Source organism: Lepidochelys olivacea (assembly GCF_965140295.1).
Source record: "Lepidochelys olivacea isolate rLepOli2 genome assembly, chromosome: 14".
NCBI lineage: Eukaryota > Metazoa > Chordata > Testudines > Cheloniidae > Lepidochelys > Lepidochelys olivacea.
The window spans coordinates 41,116,761-41,133,737 of record NC_140424.1 but is presented as its reverse complement, the minus strand read 5'-3'; the positions used below and the strand labels follow the sequence as shown (position 1 = coordinate 41,133,737).

Here is a 16,977-nt window from a genome sequence, read left to right as displayed (position 1 = left end):
CTTTTCTTTAGCATTTGGCTCAGAGATGCTGTTACTGGGAGGATCTGAAGAGTCTGGGGGGAATCGGGGTGAGACACGGACAGAAGCCCCTTTTGTAACCTCCCTCTCGCCCCGACAGGCTGAGGAATCAGGACCACGTTTCACCAAAGATCGGCCAGTCTTCCAGGAGACAGAGAAGGGAAATGGCTGTGTTGGAGCCAGCTCAGGTAGGGGATTTTCAGGGAGCTGCTGGGCGGGGAAGGGAGGAGAGAGGGTTTGATAAACCTACTGATTTACTAAGTAGGCCCATTGTGGCAAGGAAAGGGGAAGGGGACATTCCCCCATTTCTCAGGCAGGATATAACCACCTCGGCAGGGCTGGGAACATTTTCCAGGCTCCCAGCGCTGGATCCTGAACCCACTTGCCTGGGGCTGCTGTGAAATACGAAGGGAAGCTGTCAGGATTCCTGTCCCTGTCCCCAGCTCAGAGGCGTGTGGGAAATGAGAAGATCCTGGCGTGCTCCGTGTGCTGGGGCAGACAGGGAGCTCTCACCCGCTCCGCCTCCTGAAGCCTCCTGGCTGCTCTGAGCAGGGTGTGGGTGGGATTCTGCTACTCTGGCCCTCCCACAGCTTCATGTTTTTTTTTCCTTTCCCATGAGTAGTTGGATTGTGGCTGGGGCAGCAGGTGCTGAGTGGGGGACTCTTGGTGTTTCAGATGCCGGTGACCTTCGAGGAGGTGGCTATTTATTTCACCCAGGGGCAGGGGGATCTGCTGGACCCCACTCAGAGAGCCCTCTACAAGGACATCATGCAGGAGAACTATGAGATGGTGACCTCGCTGGGTAAGGGATTCCCGTCCCCTCAGTTATTAGAAGCTGTGGGGTCTACGTGTCTTAATGTGGTGAGGTTTTTCCCTGGTCAGTTAGAGCAGAGGCGAATGGGTTCCATAATGCACAGCTGCCATGTGAGAAATACATGCATTTCGGTGCCCTCTCCACTGGGACACGGGAGTCAAAACTCAATGGACAAGCTAAACCATCCCCACCCCTCCAGCTTTCAAAGGGGCATAAATCCGCATTGTTTTTTCTTGTCTCTATTGTTTCTTGGCTGCACATACAATCTCTGTTCATCTCCCTCCTTGGGAATAGCTCCAGGCATGGGGAGAACTCTGGGCTCTGCAGGTTTAGAAAGAGGCAGGCTGAAGTCGAGACCTGTGTGTGAGTCAGCAAGGCCCCCAGAGCGCACAGATCCTGGGAACGCCTAGTGAGGGTGTAGTAATAATTCAACTCACCTCCCCAGACAATGTCCTCTGCATAAGGGGGCTCAGTGACCCTGTTCCCATCCTCTTGGATTCCACCTTCCTCCAGCAGAGCACAGGGACAGGTTCCACTCACGGAACGTCCTTTGTGACAAATCCTCCACCAATGGTCCATGCACCCTGATCTGGACTCATTTCACCTTCTGCACAGGATTTCCCATTCCCAAACCTGAGCTTATCGCCCGGCTGGAACGAGGGGAAGAGCTGTGGGTGTCTGACCTCCAGGATTTCAAGGACAGAAGGCTTCGGAGATGCACCAGCAAAGGTGAGGACTGACAGAGAAACCATCTAGGGAACAAAGGAAAAAGTTGAGAATCCCAAAATATGATATGAGTAACGCCCTCAGTTCTTCTTCATCTCACCGAGAGCAGGGCTATGGTCAGCAGATTTTGCTCACGCCATTCCACCCTTCCCGTCTCTCCTTCCTTGTAAGCGTTTGGGTGGGATGTGGAGGCAGAATCCAATTGCTCAGTCTTTGTGTTGGCTTTTCCCTCAGTGCTATTCCTCTTTCTCCCCAGCACAATGACTCCTCTCTGGATTGTGTCTCTCCCAGCAGGTGCTGAGCGAGGGAGTGAGAAGAAGGAGGGGAATCATCATGAGGCAGTTCCTGGGGAAGTGGAACCACAGGGGACCTTTTTGGGAAGAGCTGAAGGGAATTTTTCCCCTTGCTGGAATCAGGGAGAAGCCTGGAGAAATTGGCACAGGTCAGAGAGGCTTCTGATAAACCAACCCAGGAAGAAAGTGGATGAATCTCTTAACGGTGGGGGTGGAGACAAGAATCCCAGAGAGCAGCAGACAAATCCCAAGGAAGAGACACCCTGGCACTGCCTTGAGTGTGGGAAAGGATTCATTGTGAGATCACAACTTGTTACACATCAGACAGTCCATATGGGAGAGAAACCATTTCAATGCTTGGACAGTGGGGAAAGCTTCAATAAGCGCACAGATCTCAATGACCATGGGAGAAGCCACACTGTAGACAAGCCCATTCAATGCATTGAATGCGGGAAATGTTTCAGTTCAAAGTCAGCACTAAATTCACATGAGAAAAGCCACACAGAAGAGAGACCCCACAAGTGCTTGGACTGTGGGAAAAGTTTCAAGCAGAAATCAGACCTTGTTCGTCATCAGGCAATCCACACAGGAGAGAGACCCCACAAGTGCTTGCACTGTGGAAAAAGTTTCAAGTGGAAATCAGACCTTGTTCATCATCAGGCAATCCACACAGGACAGAGACCCCACAAGTGCTTGGATTGTGGGAAAAGTTTCACAGCGAGGTCAAACCTTCTTAAACATAAAACAATTCACAAAGGAGAAAGATCCCATAAGTGCTTGGACTGTGGGAAAAGTTTCATGCAGAAATCTTACCTTCTTAAACATAAAAGAATTCACAAAGGAGAAAAACCCCACAAGTGCTTGGACTGTGGGAAAAGTTTCACATGGCGGTCAGAGCTTGTTAATCATCAGGCAATCCACACAGGAGAGAGACCCCACAAGTGCTTTGACTGTGGGAAAAGTTTCAAGCAGAGGTCAGTACTTGTAAAACATCGGGCAGTCCACACAGGAGAGAGACCCCACAAGTGCTTTGATTGTGGGAAACGTTTCAAGCAGAGGTCAGACCTTGTTAAACATCAGGCAATCCACACAGGAGAAAGACCCCACAAGTGCTTGGACTGTGGGAAAAGTTTCAGATGGAGGTCAGACCTTGTTAAACATCAGGCAATCCACACAGGAGAAAGACCCCACAAGTGCTTGGACTGTGGGAAAAGTTTCACTTGGAAATCAGCCCTTGGTAATCATCAGAAAATCCATACAGGAGAGAGACCCCATAAATGCTTGGACTGTGGGAAAAGTTTCACAGAGAGGTCAACCCTTGTTAAACATCAGGCAATCCACACAGGAGAAAGATCCCATAAGTGCTTGGACTGTGGGAAAAGTTTCAAGCGGAAGTCACACTTTGTTAATCATCAGGCAATGCACACAAGAGGAAGACCCCATAAGTGCTTGGACTGTGGGAAAAGTTTCACATGGCGGTCACACCTTGTTAATCATCAGGCAATCCACACAGGAGAAAGACCCCACAAGTGCTTGGACTGTGGGAAAAGTTTCACTTGGAAATCAGCCCTTGGTTATCATCAGAAAATCCATACAGGAGAGAGACCCCACAAGTGCTTGGAGTGTGGGAAAAGTTTCATACGGACATCAGACCTCGTTAAACATGGAGGAATCCACAGAAGATGTAAACTTCTGTGACACATGGCAAGAAAAGGTTAAGCAACTTGTATGTAATTGACTCAGATTCAACTTTTAGACAGAGATTTTAAAAGTGTTTCCACCTTCATTAAGCTAGAGTTTGAAATGTAAACATGTTAAAGACTTGGAAGAGGGGTAACTGTCGTGGTCTATATTTAGCTATATCTTTTTAGAGGTTAACAATTTATGCAAAGGGTTCCTGTATTTTGTTAATTCAGAGATTATACCCATCGCCCATGTCACCTGCCCAATTCCAGCTCCCTCTCCTTGAAATCACTGGGGTTAGGGGCTGAAGGATGGAGGGAATGTTTATAGCTGAAATCACCAAAATGTGTTTTGCAAGGTGGCCATATATGTGCTTGTGAGGGTGGGGCGTAAATGACCACACACACAAAGAAGGTGGGGCCAATGAAACACATTTGAGAACCACTGGTCTACACTCTTATGGTCACCACGATTACAAAAGGATAAGTCTTCTCCAAAGTATGTCTTGTGAAGTATCAGTCACCCTTACTTCTGTGCTGCTGCTGGAGGCCTTCAGAGCCGGGCGCATCGCCAGCAGCGACTCTGCCTTTAGAGCTGGGTGGCCATATATGTGCTTGTGAGGGCGGGGGCGGAAATGACGACACACACAAAGAAGGGGGGGGCCAATGAAACACTTTTGAGAACCACTGGTCTACACTCTTATGGTCACCACGATTACAGAAGGATAAATCTTCTCCAAAGTATGTCTTGTGAAGTATGCTAGGAAAAGTCATCGCCTGCTGAATATTATTGTCCTGTTAAAATGTGTCGATCAGCACTCTCCATGGAGCTCTGAGAGTTTGCTGTATGTTTGTTACATGCTGGAAAGCTGGAAAACGCCCACAGACTCACTCTTTAGAGACAATGGTACCTGCAGACCAGCTAGGTGCTAAGTGGCCATTAATTGCTTAGCTGGCCATTCACCAGCTGTGGAGCTGTGAACAAGAGAGTTACAATTCACCAGAAGGATGGCTGGACCCTCACTTTGGCCACAGACTGATTGTTGCCTGCCCCCTGGCTGGAGCTTGAACCTCAAAGAAGAGAATGGTATAAAAGCAGAAGGGAGAATTGCCTCCATTTTCACCTCTCCTCTCCCATCTTTACAGAAGTCAAGGATATGCCTTGAAAGGCCACCGGGGCCTTGGACTGGGGAGGACGCACCAAGGCAGGAAGGAAATCTGTCCTGGGTACTAAGAACTAACTAGTTTTGACCTTTCACATCTTTCTCCCTTGTGATCCCTGAAAACCTCCTTGTTCCAGTTAATAAACCGATTTTAGTGTTTTGTCTGGACCTGTGTGTTTTCCTTGAAGTGTTTGGGGGATTTGACTTGAGAGAACAAGGCTTTGGCCTAATCTGATCCCTTTGTGGGGGGGGGATGACCCACTAATTATTGAGTTTGTCCAGCACAGTGAACAGACTGAGCAGTTTAAGATGCAGATTCCCGGGGTGCAAGGCTGGGAGTAGAAAACTGGCTGATGTTGCTGTCTTGTTTAGTAACTTCATGAGTGTCTTGCTAGTCACACTCAGTACAGTGCAGCCAGGAGTGAGTTTGAATGCCAGTGGCTGTGTGTGAGCAGAGCGTGGAGGGGTTTGTTGTTTACACAGCGATGCAGCAGGGTGGATTTGATTTAAATCACTAGTCTGGAAGACTCGATTTAATCATGGTATTCTACAGAAAAGTACATTCTTGGTTTTTATAATCTTAATAGATCATAGAATCCTAGAATATCAGGGTTGGAAGGGACCTCAGGAGGTCATCTAGTCCAACCCCCTGCTCAAAGCAGAACCGATCCCCAATTAAATCGTCCCAGCCAGGGCTTTGTCAAGCCTGACCTTAAAAACTCCTAAGGAAGGAGATTCCACCACCTCCCTAGGTAACGCAGTCCAGTGTTTCACCACCCTCCTAGTGAAAAAGTTTTTCCTAATATCCAACCTAAACCTCCCCCACTGCAACTTGAGACCATTACTCCTTGTTCTGTCATCCACTCCCACCGAGAATAGTCTAGATCCATCCTCTTTGGAACCACCTTTCAGGTAGTTGAAAGCAGCTATCAAATCTCCCCTCATTCTTCTCTTCTGTAGACTAAATAATCCCAGATCCCTCAGCCTCTCCTCATAAGTCATGTGTTCCAGTCCCCTAATCATTTTTGTTGCCCTCCGCTGGATTCTCTCCAATATTTCCACATCCTTCTTGCAGTGTGGGGCCCAAAACTGGACACAGTACTCCAGATGAGGCCTCACCAATGTCGAATAGAGGGGAACGATCACGTCCCTCGATCTGCTGCCAATGCCCCTACTTATACATCCCAAAATGCCATTGGCCTTCTTGGCAACAAGGGCACACTGCTGACTCATATCCAGCTTCTCATCCACTGTCACCCCCAGATCCTTTTCCGCAGAACTGCTGCCTAGTCATTCGGTCCCTACTCTGTAGCAGTGCATTGGATTCTTCCATCCTAAGTGCAGGACCCTGCACTTATCCTTGTTGAACCTCATCAGATTTCTTTTGGCCCAATCCTCTAATTTGTCTAGGTCCCTCTGTGTCCTATCCCTTCCTGCCACCGTATTTACCACTCCTCCTAGTTTAGTATCATCCGCAAATTTGCTGAGAATGCAATCCACACCATCCTCCAGATCATTTATGAAGATATTGAACAAAACCGGCCCCAGGACCGATCCTTGGGGCACTCCACTTGATAACCGGCTGCCAACTAGACATGGAGCCATTGATCACTCCCCGTTGAGCCTGACAATCTAGCCAATTTTCTACCCACCTTATAGTGCATTCGTCCAGCCCATACTTCTTTAACTTGCAGACAAGAATACTCTGGGAGACCATGTCAAAAGCTTTACTAAAGCCAAGGAACACTACGTCCACTGCTTTCCCTTCATCCACAGAACCAGTTATCTCGTCATAGGAAAGTTGTAGGAAAGGTGCGTGGCAGCCTCCTGTTCATAATTATTAGGGGAAATTAAGCTAGTTAGCATATGTGACTCCATTTTGGGTTTCCTCTCGGCCATTAACTAGAAGCGAGCACACCACGTACCAAGGAAGGAAGGAAGGATCCTTCAGGGTGGACAGCTGGACAGTTTCAAGAGAAGGGAAACAAAGGAGACAGGAACCAGCCGACATGCCTGAAATAGCTGCTAATTTAGCGTTTTTGCAGGGGGAAGGTGGCTGCAGGGGATTGGTGATAGATAAGGAGAAGGCCTGTTTTTTGGGTTAGGCCCCCCGAGGCACACAGGCAGGATGTTTTGCCAACAGTATAGAATCTTTGTGTAACCTGCAATCGGGGTCCCGCTCTGCTTAACGGAGCGGTGCCACGCTCGAGCGTAAGAAACCTACAAACTCTGAGACACTCTGCAGTCTGTCTTTATTTGGTTGCCTCAGCCTAGAAACAAACTGTACATGTCCTAACTGGAATAATTCGTAACAGTTTGGGACTCTAGGCTTGCCCTCGTAAGCGAAGCCGCACTCCTTCCCTCAGACAACTCCAGCCGGCACCAGGTGAGTTCACCTTCAAGAACTCGGAGGAACGGGCGTGTGGGCCGTCGCTTAGGCGATAAGGTGGCACCTGAGGCGTTCTTTTGGTAGCCCTAGAATGGGCTCTGGGCAGAGTGTGAGCAGGGGAACCCCTTTGGCTGAGATTCTCGGGAATTGGAAAAATATTTCTGGCACCCCTGGGTTAGGTGAAAGGAGAGCTGTAATTTTGTATAAAGTCGAGTGGCCAGCGCTGACTATTCAGACGCCCTTTGGATGGCCACCCGACGGAACTTTTGCACAGGATGAATTAACCTGCCTTAGACAACAGCTGGAGGACAAGCATCCAGCTGAAATGGATTATTGGTATGTATGGGATAATTGGGCATACGCCTGAGATAAGGGGCGCCCCTCAACTTTGGGCTCTGGTACCAGATCTAAGGTTTGCATGCCGCTTGCAGGTTCCGCTCCGCCCTATGCTGCTTTCCCTCCTCCGTCTCTTCCCGCTACTCCTCCTCCTGTTGCCCCTCTATAGCCGCCTGTAACCCTACCCCCTGTTGCGCTTCAAGTGCCCGATACAACAACCCGTTGCGACGAGCAATGACCGTGTCACTATGGTCACGTCCACCGCCCTTTTGGGCCTGGGGACCTGGTCACCTGGCAGTCACAGATGCCGAGGTTCGCGATGATCCGGAAAGAGTCCTACAGACTATCCGTTCAGTCCTTACGGCATTTAACCCTAACTGGGCAGACGTCCAGGCTATTTTGCAAACCCTATTTACCCCTGACGAGAAGTATTCTATTCTAGACGCCAATCGGCGTTGGGCGGGGGACGCTGAGAATCGCACCCCTTGGCCCGAAGCCGATCCAGGTTGGGATCCTAACGACCTCAATGGCCGGGCCAGCCTCTCAGCTGCCCGGGAAGGGCTCCTGGAGAGCATCCGTAGGGCGGGTAGTAAGACGGCAAATTGGTCAAAAATTAGAGAGTGCCAGCAAGACCTAAACGAGCATCCGTCTGCATGTTTGGCCAGCTTGTTTAAGCAGGTTAGAATGTATGGGGGAGGGGTGGAGCCAGAAGCCGAGGTTAGCCGCATGATGATGGTCTCTTACTTTGTCGATCAAGCGGCGCCGGACATAAAGAAGTATTTAACTAAACATGTTCCCGATTGGCCAGGGAAAGCCCTAAGCGAAGTAGTTCGCCTGGTCACTTTTGTGTTTAATGGTAGGGACGAGGAGAAAGCTAAGGAAAAACGTAAGCAAAAGAAGGAGGAAGTAAGTATGTTGGCAGCCGCATTGCAGGTTCTCTTGGGGAATCAGCACTGGCAGGGACACGGGAATATAAGGGGGAGGGGACGCGGACGTGGGACAGGACGGGGAGGAGGCTGTGGTGGGACAAGGAACGGGAACTGTTATTATTGTAAGCAACCGGGGCACTGGAAGAAGGAATACCCCCTGCTTCCACGAGGGGCTCCTTGGCAGGATCAGCCGGTGACCGGTTCCTCCTTTCCCCCTAACGCTTCCCAGGACTTCGATAATCCCCAGTGACGAGAGGCAGAGATTTTGGGAGCCGTGGGAGAGTTGGAATGGAATCTTGGATTGCAGTCGCATATTTCCTTGTAAATTGTGGAACGGTTTGTACCCTTTTTGGTGGATACCGGAGCCACCCTTTCCACTTGAACTTTTGTTCCGGGCTCTCTTTCTAATACCAAGGTTTGGGTGCAGGATATTGAGGGCGACCCGTGCCCAGGTCCCCTATCCTGCCCCGTCCGTCTGGAGCTGGGTTCCTTAAAGTTGTCACAGAGATTTGTTGTTATGCCAGAAGGCCCCGCTAACCTTGGGTGAGACATGCTTAGCAAGCTGGGAGCCCACATATATTATGCCCACGAGGGGCTTCACATGTCCGTCCCGGACTCAGCGGTTGCTTCTCTTATGGCCTCACTAACCCCGATTCCCGATCTCCCCACAGAATTCTCCAGCGTCCCACCCAATTTGTGGAGCGTGAGTTCCACCGACGTGGGCCTCCTTCAATCAGCCACTCCAGTCAGTCTGCAGGTAAGGGATGGGCCGCCTCCCTCCGTAAAACAATATCCCTTGCCGAAGGAGACGGAGGAAGGTATTTCCCTTCTTATCTCTAGCTACTTAACCCAGGAGGTCTTGGTTCCATGCAGTTCTCCTTGCCCTGGGCAACACAGCATGGGGAGGAGGTGACCAGCCCTCAGTGGAGAAAGAAGTGGTTAGGGACTATTTAGAAAAGCTGGACGTGCACAAGTCCATGGGGCCGGATGCGTTGCATCCGAGAGCGCTAAAGCAGTTGGCGGCTGTGATTGCAGAGGCATTGGCCATTATCTTTGAAAACTCGTGGCAAACGGGGGAAGTCCCGGACGACTGGAAAAAGGCTAATGTAGTGCCAATCTTTAAAAAAGGGAAGAAGGAGGATCCTGGGAACTACAGGCCAGTCAGCCTCACCTCAGTCCCCAGAAAAATCATGGAGCAAGTCCTCAAGGAATCAATCCTGAAGCACTTAGACAAGAGAAAAGTGATCAGGAACAGTCAGCATGGATTCACCAAGGGAAGGTCATGCCTGACTAATCTAATCGCCTTCTATGATGAGATTACTGGTTCTGTGGATGAAGGGAAAGCAGTAGATGTATTGTTTCTTGACTTTAGCAAAGCTTTTGACACGGTCTCCCACAGTATTCTTGTCAGCAAGTTAAAGAAGTATGGGCTGGATGAATGCACTATAAGGTGGGTAGAAAGTTGGCTAGATTGTCGGGCTCAATGGGTAGTGATCAATGGCTCCATGTCTAGTTGGCAGCCAGTATCAAGAGGAGTGCCCCAAGGGTCAGTCCTGGGGCCGGTTTTGTTCAATATCTTCATAAATGATCTGGAGGATGGTGTGGAATTCACTCTCAGCAAATTTGCGGATGATACTAAACTAGGAGGAGTGGTAAATACGGTGGCAGGTAGAGATAGGATACAGAGGGACCTAGACAAATTGGAGGATTGGGCCAAAAGGAATCTGATGAGGTTCAACAAGGATAAGTGCAGGGTCCTGCACTTAGGATGGAAGAATCCAATGCACCGCTACAGACTAGGGACCGAATGACTAGGCAGCAGTTCTGCAGAAAAGGACCTAGGGGTGACAGTGGACGAGAAGCTGGATATGAGTCAGCAGTGTGCCCTTGTTGCCAAGAAGGTCAATGGCATTTTGGGATGTCTAAGTAGGGGCATAGCCAGCAGATCGAGGGTCGTGATCGTTCCCCTCTATTTGACATTGGTGAGGCCTCATCTGGAGTACTGTGTCCAGTTTTGGGCCCCACACTACAAGAAGGAGAGGCTGAGGGAGAGGCTGAGGGAACTGGGATTTAGACTGCAGAAGAGAAGAAGAGGGGAGATTTGATAGCTGCTTTCAACTCCCTGAAAGGTGGTTCCAAAGAGGATGGATCTAGACTATTCTCAGTGGTAGCGGATGACAGGACAAGGAGTAATGGTCTCAAGTTGCAGTGGGGAAGGTTTTGGTTGGATATTAGGAAAAACTTTTTCACTAGGAGGGTGGTGAAACACTGGAATGCGTTACCTCGGGAGGTGGTAGAATCTCCTTCCTTAGAAGTTTTTAAGGTCAGGCTTGACAATGCCCTGGCTGGAATGATTTAATTGGGGATCGGTCCTGTTTGAGCAGGGGGTTGGACTAGATGACCTCCTGAGGTCCCTTCCAACCCTGATATTCTATGATTCTATGCTTCTATGATTCTAATGCTCCTATCCTTCCTGTGAAAAAGTCAAAACCGGGCCCAGATGGGCGCCCAGTTTATTGGTTCGTTCAAGATCTGCGTGAGATAAATAGTTATGTTATAACCCCCCACCAAGTGGTCCCTGATCCGAGTACTATCCTGACACTGATTCCCCAGTCAGCCAGTGGTGTCCTATTGCAGTACCTAGGGGATCGCCCACGCCCCATAGCTTAGTATTCCCTACCTTAGGACCCGGTCATTCGGGGATCGGTCTCCTGTGTGTGGTCCATTGCCGCTGCAGCCCTTATGGTGGAACGGTCACGCCCTATTGTTCTGGGGCACCCTTTGCCTGTCTGGGTCCCCCACGAAGTTGAGGTTCTCTTAAAGCAGCATACAACGCAAGCGCTGTCTCCACAGTGGGCCCACAAATAGGAGCGGATTCTGCTGGATTCAACTATTGGGGTCTCAAGACTCCATCAGGACTTCTTGTTTTCTTGTTACTTGGACTTATATTTGTTGTCCTGTTTTGTGCGTGGTACACGGGAGGATGCAAATACTGATATGGGTGGCCTGTGAAATCCCCTCTCTATTCTCGAGTTCGGTACACGGATGGGAAAGCAACAACTTCCTGGATTTAACCCATGCTATAGCACAGGGGGTTAACCGAACACGGTGTTGGCTCTGTATTCATACCCCCACGTACATAGGTCAGGGAATCCCGTTGGTAAGGGAGCCTATCCCTCTCAACCGAACCCTCCTGGCCGGATTATGGACAGACACTCCATTTAACTGGAATGTTACAATCCAAACTTGGTCTATTGATATGGTGGCCCAGGGTAGTTATGTTTTATGTGTGTCATGACGTAAGAATTTCGAAAATACAGTTTTTGTGGGTAACTTTGTAGGGTCCAGTGATAGCACCCGCATTAGCTCTGGTGCGGCAAGTCCCCCCAAGTATTCCAGGGCGCCGTGGCCGGTCCCTGAGGGATCAGGCTGGTTCTGGTTGTGCAACCGCACGGCTTATAAGGTCCTCCCGGCAGGTTGGTGTGGTACATGCACCTTAGTACCCGCTGTTACAGTACACCAGGCCCTAGCCCAGGGGGAAATTGGGAACCTGGTATGGAGGAACCGACGAAATGTCCCATCAAATCCTCTCTCTGAACGGCCTACAGGCTTTCACTCCTTTGTTCGTTGGTTTTTGCCCTGGGTGTGGGTGAGTGAATTGGAAAAGGCTACAGTTAATATTTCTGCAGCCTTAGAATTAATGGCAAATGCCACTGCAGACGCCTTGTCTACCCTTCAAATGGAGGTGACTCAGTTATCTCAGCCCACACTGCAGAACCCCTTAGCCTTAGACTATCTCCTTGCAAACCGGGGGTGGGGGGGTGGGGGGGTTGTGCTCTTGTTAACTCAAGCTGTTGTGTCTTTGTGAATCAACACAGCAGGGTAGAAGTCGATATCCACACCCTTATGCAGCAGGCCACCTCACTTCACCGTGTCACCCTTGACGACACCAGTACCGGATTCCACCACACGCTCCTCTCTCCACACCTCACCTCCAGGCTGCCAGACTTGGGGGCTTGGGGAAGGCGTATTTTGTACCTCCTTCTTATGGCTGGTTCTCTTTTTGTATTACTTTTGTATACCTACAATGCTGTAGTATGAGCTGCCGGCAAATTTTAATCTTGCATCGAGGTTATTCTGCCCTCATATAGTTTACTGACGTATATAACAAAAGGAAGGACTGTCAGGGGCAATCAACCGAGTTAGCATATGTGACTCCATTTTGGGTTTCCTGTCGGCCATTAACTAGAAGCGAGCACATCACATACCAAGGGAGGAGGATCCTTCAGGGTGGACAGCTGGACAGTTTCAAGATAAGGGAAACAAAGGAGACAGGAACCAGCCGACATGCCTGAAATAGCTGCTAATTCAGCGTTTTTGCAGCGGGAAGGTGGCTGCAGGGGACTGGTGATAGATAAGGAGAAGGCCTGTTTATTGGGTTAGGCCTCCCCCACCCCACCCCCCGCCCCGAGGCACACAGGCAGGATGTTTTGCCAACAGTATATAATCTTTGTGTAACCTGTAATCGGGGTCCTGCTCTGCTTAAGAGAACGGTACCACGCTCGAGCGTAATAAACCTACAAACGCTGAGACACTCTGCAGTCTGTCTTTATTTGGTTGCCTCAGCCTAGAAACGAGCTGTACGTGTCCTAACTGGAATAATTCGTAACAGTTGCTGTGAAATATGAAGGGAAGTTGTCGGGATTCCTGTCCCCATCCCCAGCTCAGAGCTCTGCTTGCCGACTCAGCCTGTGGCCGGCAGGCATGTGAGAAATGAGAAGACCCTCCCCTTCTCCCTGTGCTGCGGGGACAAGGAGCTCTCACCGTCTCCCAGCCCCTGGAGCCTCCTGGCCGCTCTGAGCAGGTGCCTGTGGGATTCTGCTACTCTGGCCTTCACTCTTTTCTTTCTTTGCCATGATTAGTGGGACTGTGGCAGGGGCAGCAGGTGCTGAGCGGGGGACTCTTGTTGTTTCAGATGCCGGTGACCTTGGAGGAGGTGGCTGTGTATTTCACCCAGGGGCAGGGGGCTCTGCTGGACCCCGCTCAGCATCTGATGTGTTCTGACCAGTGTTCCCTCAGTTTTTACGTCCAAGTGTGGAATGAATTTGGTTCTACGCACCAGTATGTGACACATCATCTCCATATTGGCGCACAGAACAAAATTCATGGGGTGGGGGTGGGGGTGGGGCCGAGGGATTTGGAGTGTGCGAACTGGCTCAGGACTGGGACAGGGATGAGGTGAAGGGGGTGAGGGCTCTGGATTCAGGTGTGGGCTCTGGGGTGGGGCTGCGGATCTGGAGGTTGATGTGTGAGAGGGGGTTCAGGGCTGGGACAGAGGGATGGGGTGCGGAGGGGTGAGTGCCCTGGCTAGGCATGTGGGGGTTGGGACTGGGGATGAGGGGTTTGGGGTTCAGACTGCAGTGGAGAGAGGACTCCCCCAGCCCTCTCTCACCACAGCAGTTTGGGGCCAGGTCAGAGGCAGCTCTCCCCAGCCACGGCGGCTCCTGTGGTCCTGGGCCGGGCTGAGGGAGGGGTTTCTCTCCCCAGCAGCTCCAGTGGACCTGGGCCAAACCTGGGGAGGGGCTCCTCTCCCTGCCTGCCTCCACTGCCCTCCATAGCCTGCAGTTCAGCTGCGTAGCCTGCCAGGAACACAGTTTCTGACCCCCGACCTCCCGTTAGCAGAGTGATTGCTAGTCCCTGAGTTCCCCCTTTGGGGCCAGGTTGTCTCATTCGCAGATAGTCAAGCATTTACTCTTTCTACATTTTATCCCTTATGGGCCAGAATTAACCAGATGCTAAAAAGGCGGGAGAAGGGACAGTAAAATGTGGAGTTTTCGCTTCTGTGCTATTTCAGGGCAACGGGGTGAGTGCGAGAGAGTCCCTCCTTCCCCTCTCACTGTCATGCTCCTCTCTCCACACAGCAGCCTCTGTCCCAGCCATGGAAAGTTTAACCTGCCTCCGTTCTATCCCTCCATCTCCCACGGTGTCACGTACCACCCTGTCCCTGGCTCTCCATGCTTAGGAGTCACAGCTTTGATGTCTATGATCTTAGTCAGACTCCGGAGGGCTGGAGAAGGAAGTGTCACAGACCTGGAATTGGCAGGGAAATCTCAATGAACTTCAAAGCACAGTTGGACTTTCAGATCTTATAGTCCCGTTTCCATCTATTGGTAAAATTACTTCCCAGCTTTTTCTAGGTTTGGTCCAGATCATTTGTAGATGGGAAGGTTGTTTTCTCTTTCGTTCTCTTTCTTTTATGATGATGCTAAAACTTTTGTAACTAATACAGCCGAATAATGAGGCGAGAAGTGAAGCCGGTTTAGCCACTTGAGAAGAAAATGGGTAAATTTCTTCCCCTGATTTTGAGTCTTAAAGGATTCTCTGAGATTTCCACCAACAGGAAGAAAGGGGTAAACAAAGAAACTTACAATTCATCTGTAGCACAGTGTGTAGCTCACTGATGCCACGGACTTCCCTGACCCCATGACCCAGCAAAGACTTTTCAAGTATAAAGGATCCAAGTACAAGAAGCGGGGAAAGGGGTTCTGACCCCATGTCTACTCAGGGCAGCAAGATCCCTTGAAAGACAACAGGAGCATCATTGAGCTGGGGAAGTGGTCCGAGCTGGAAGGCTTTCCAATGAGCATGGACTGCTGAAAGCTTTTGGGTGAGAGAAATCCTTTTGCTTGTAAGGGTACGTCAACACTCCAAACTTTAGTTGACCTGTATTTGGCTGACTTATAACCACTCCAGTAATGACTGAGGTAGATGATGTCCACACTGTCCTCCTTGGGTCGGTGGGGTGCGTCCTCACCAGGAGCACTTCCACTGACGGAGGAGGGGCAATGTGGGGAACTGAGAGCCCGCTCTGCCAACCAATGAATTCTTTCCTGCTGGTCAGAACTGAGTCTAACCCACCTGTCCCCTGGTTCCTTCCTCCACCATCGGAAAGCAGAACTTGTCCCTGACGCGTTCCCAGCACTTCTGGCACAGTGGGTACTGTTAGAGTAAAGTCGAGTTACTGCAGGTGGGGAGGCACTGGGTCATCACTCGCATCAGAGCCGACTCAGCCGGGGCTGCCTCCTACCTGCACTGGGCAGCTGCAGCTCCCAGCCCCGGCTCCACAGACAAGCCCTTCCTGACCTAGGCAGGGAAGGGGGAAAGAGAAGTGGAGGGCGGGTAGACCCTTGGAGGAAGAGATGGAGTTGGAGCAGGGCCTTGGAGGGAAGAGGTGGGGCAGGGATGGGACCTTGGGGGGAAGAGGCGGGGCAGGGGAGGTTGCAGCACTCCGACTTGAGTGTCCATTTTTAAAATATTTCCAAATTGGCAACCCGAGTCGCTAGCTGAGAGGTTGTGAAAATTTTTAGCAAACATAGAAATACCCTTTTTCACAGCAGCGGATTTACTAACTACCAATAAAGAAACTATGATTTTCATGTTTATAGGAGTAAGGGGATTGTTGGCCCCTTACTGAACCTTAATGGGTTGGCCATTAGTTAGGCCTTCTCCGAACACCAAAAGAAAGGGGAAGGGCCAATGAGAAATGAAGACCCTGAGACTGACAAGGGTGGGGGCGGGAGCGGAGGGGAGGCAATGCTGTAGGTCAGCCTGATTGACAGGGCAGGCAGGCCAATGAGCGAGTCAGCATCCGGAGTTCTCTCCTTTGTGTCAGCTGGGGCTGGCTGGGGGAGAGCAGAGCAGGGGGGGCTAAGGAGAGAGGAGGGCTGGGCTGGGCTGGAGGCAGAGGGAAACTGGAGCAGCCGGGAGCAGTGAGCGAAGGGGACCCTGGGCAAAGGGCCCAGGGCAAGGAGAGGCCCTCAGCCAAGAGGCCTTGCAGGCCAGACTGGGTGGGGGATCATAACCCTGACAGGAAGAGGCTGACGCTAGGAAGAAGGGTCCTACTACCTAGAGCCTGAGGGCGTGTGGCCAACACCAGAGTAAGTGTCCAACCCTGGGCATGCCTGCAGCACAGTCAGGGTCTGGGCAGGAGGCCTGGGACGTGGGAGGGACAGACTGTGAAGTGCCCTGGCATTCCAGAGAGGGTTGTTTGGGGTTCCCCCCGCACAGAGCGGGGTGACATGTTTTCCTTTCATCTTTCCCACTTTTCTCTTTATTTTTATATTACTTGCTGTTTAATAAATTGTATTTGTGCTTAACTCTGTGCAATGATGAAGGAAGCATCCAGAGTGGAGAGAACACCCCACAATGGGGACAGCTGTCCTGAGTGATCACAAGACTGGGGGTCCAGCGCCTCAGGAGCCCTGGGCCCAGCCTTGGGGTTAGGGGTCCAGAGTGGAAGCGGGCGGGCGGGCGGGGGGGGGACGGGTCCTCGAGGTTATGCAGGCGTCTGGGTAAAGGACTCAGATCCTTTTGCTAGCCAGTATTCCCCCCTCTTGCCTCTGTGCATATTGATTGGTTTCTAGTAAAGTTAATTGGGATTATAGGGGCAAGTGTGAGAGCGGGCACCAGCGAGAGCTGCTGGCTACACTCTGAGGCCACCAAATTTGGTGGTGAGAACCCCTGGGCAAGATGCTCATGATGGTCCCTTGTGCCTTGGAGCCTGTGAGTGTAACAGGAGCCGGGCACAGGGATGCTGATCCTTCGGTGAGTTGATCGCTAGGACCCAG

General features: G+C 50.9%; 1 long non-coding RNA gene across 1 annotated transcript; it reads left to right on the top strand.

Moving 5' to 3' along the window:
• The first annotated feature begins 5,773 nt into the window (after positions 1 to 5,773).
• LOC311530932 lies at positions 5,774 to 13,213 on the top strand. The gene is made up of 3 exons (XR_014714118.1): positions 5,774 to 8,686; positions 9,022 to 9,107; positions 12,229 to 13,213. It is a non-coding gene; the product is annotated as an uncharacterized lncRNA (long non-coding RNA).
• The last annotated feature ends 3,764 nt before the right edge of the window (positions 13,214 to 16,977 follow it).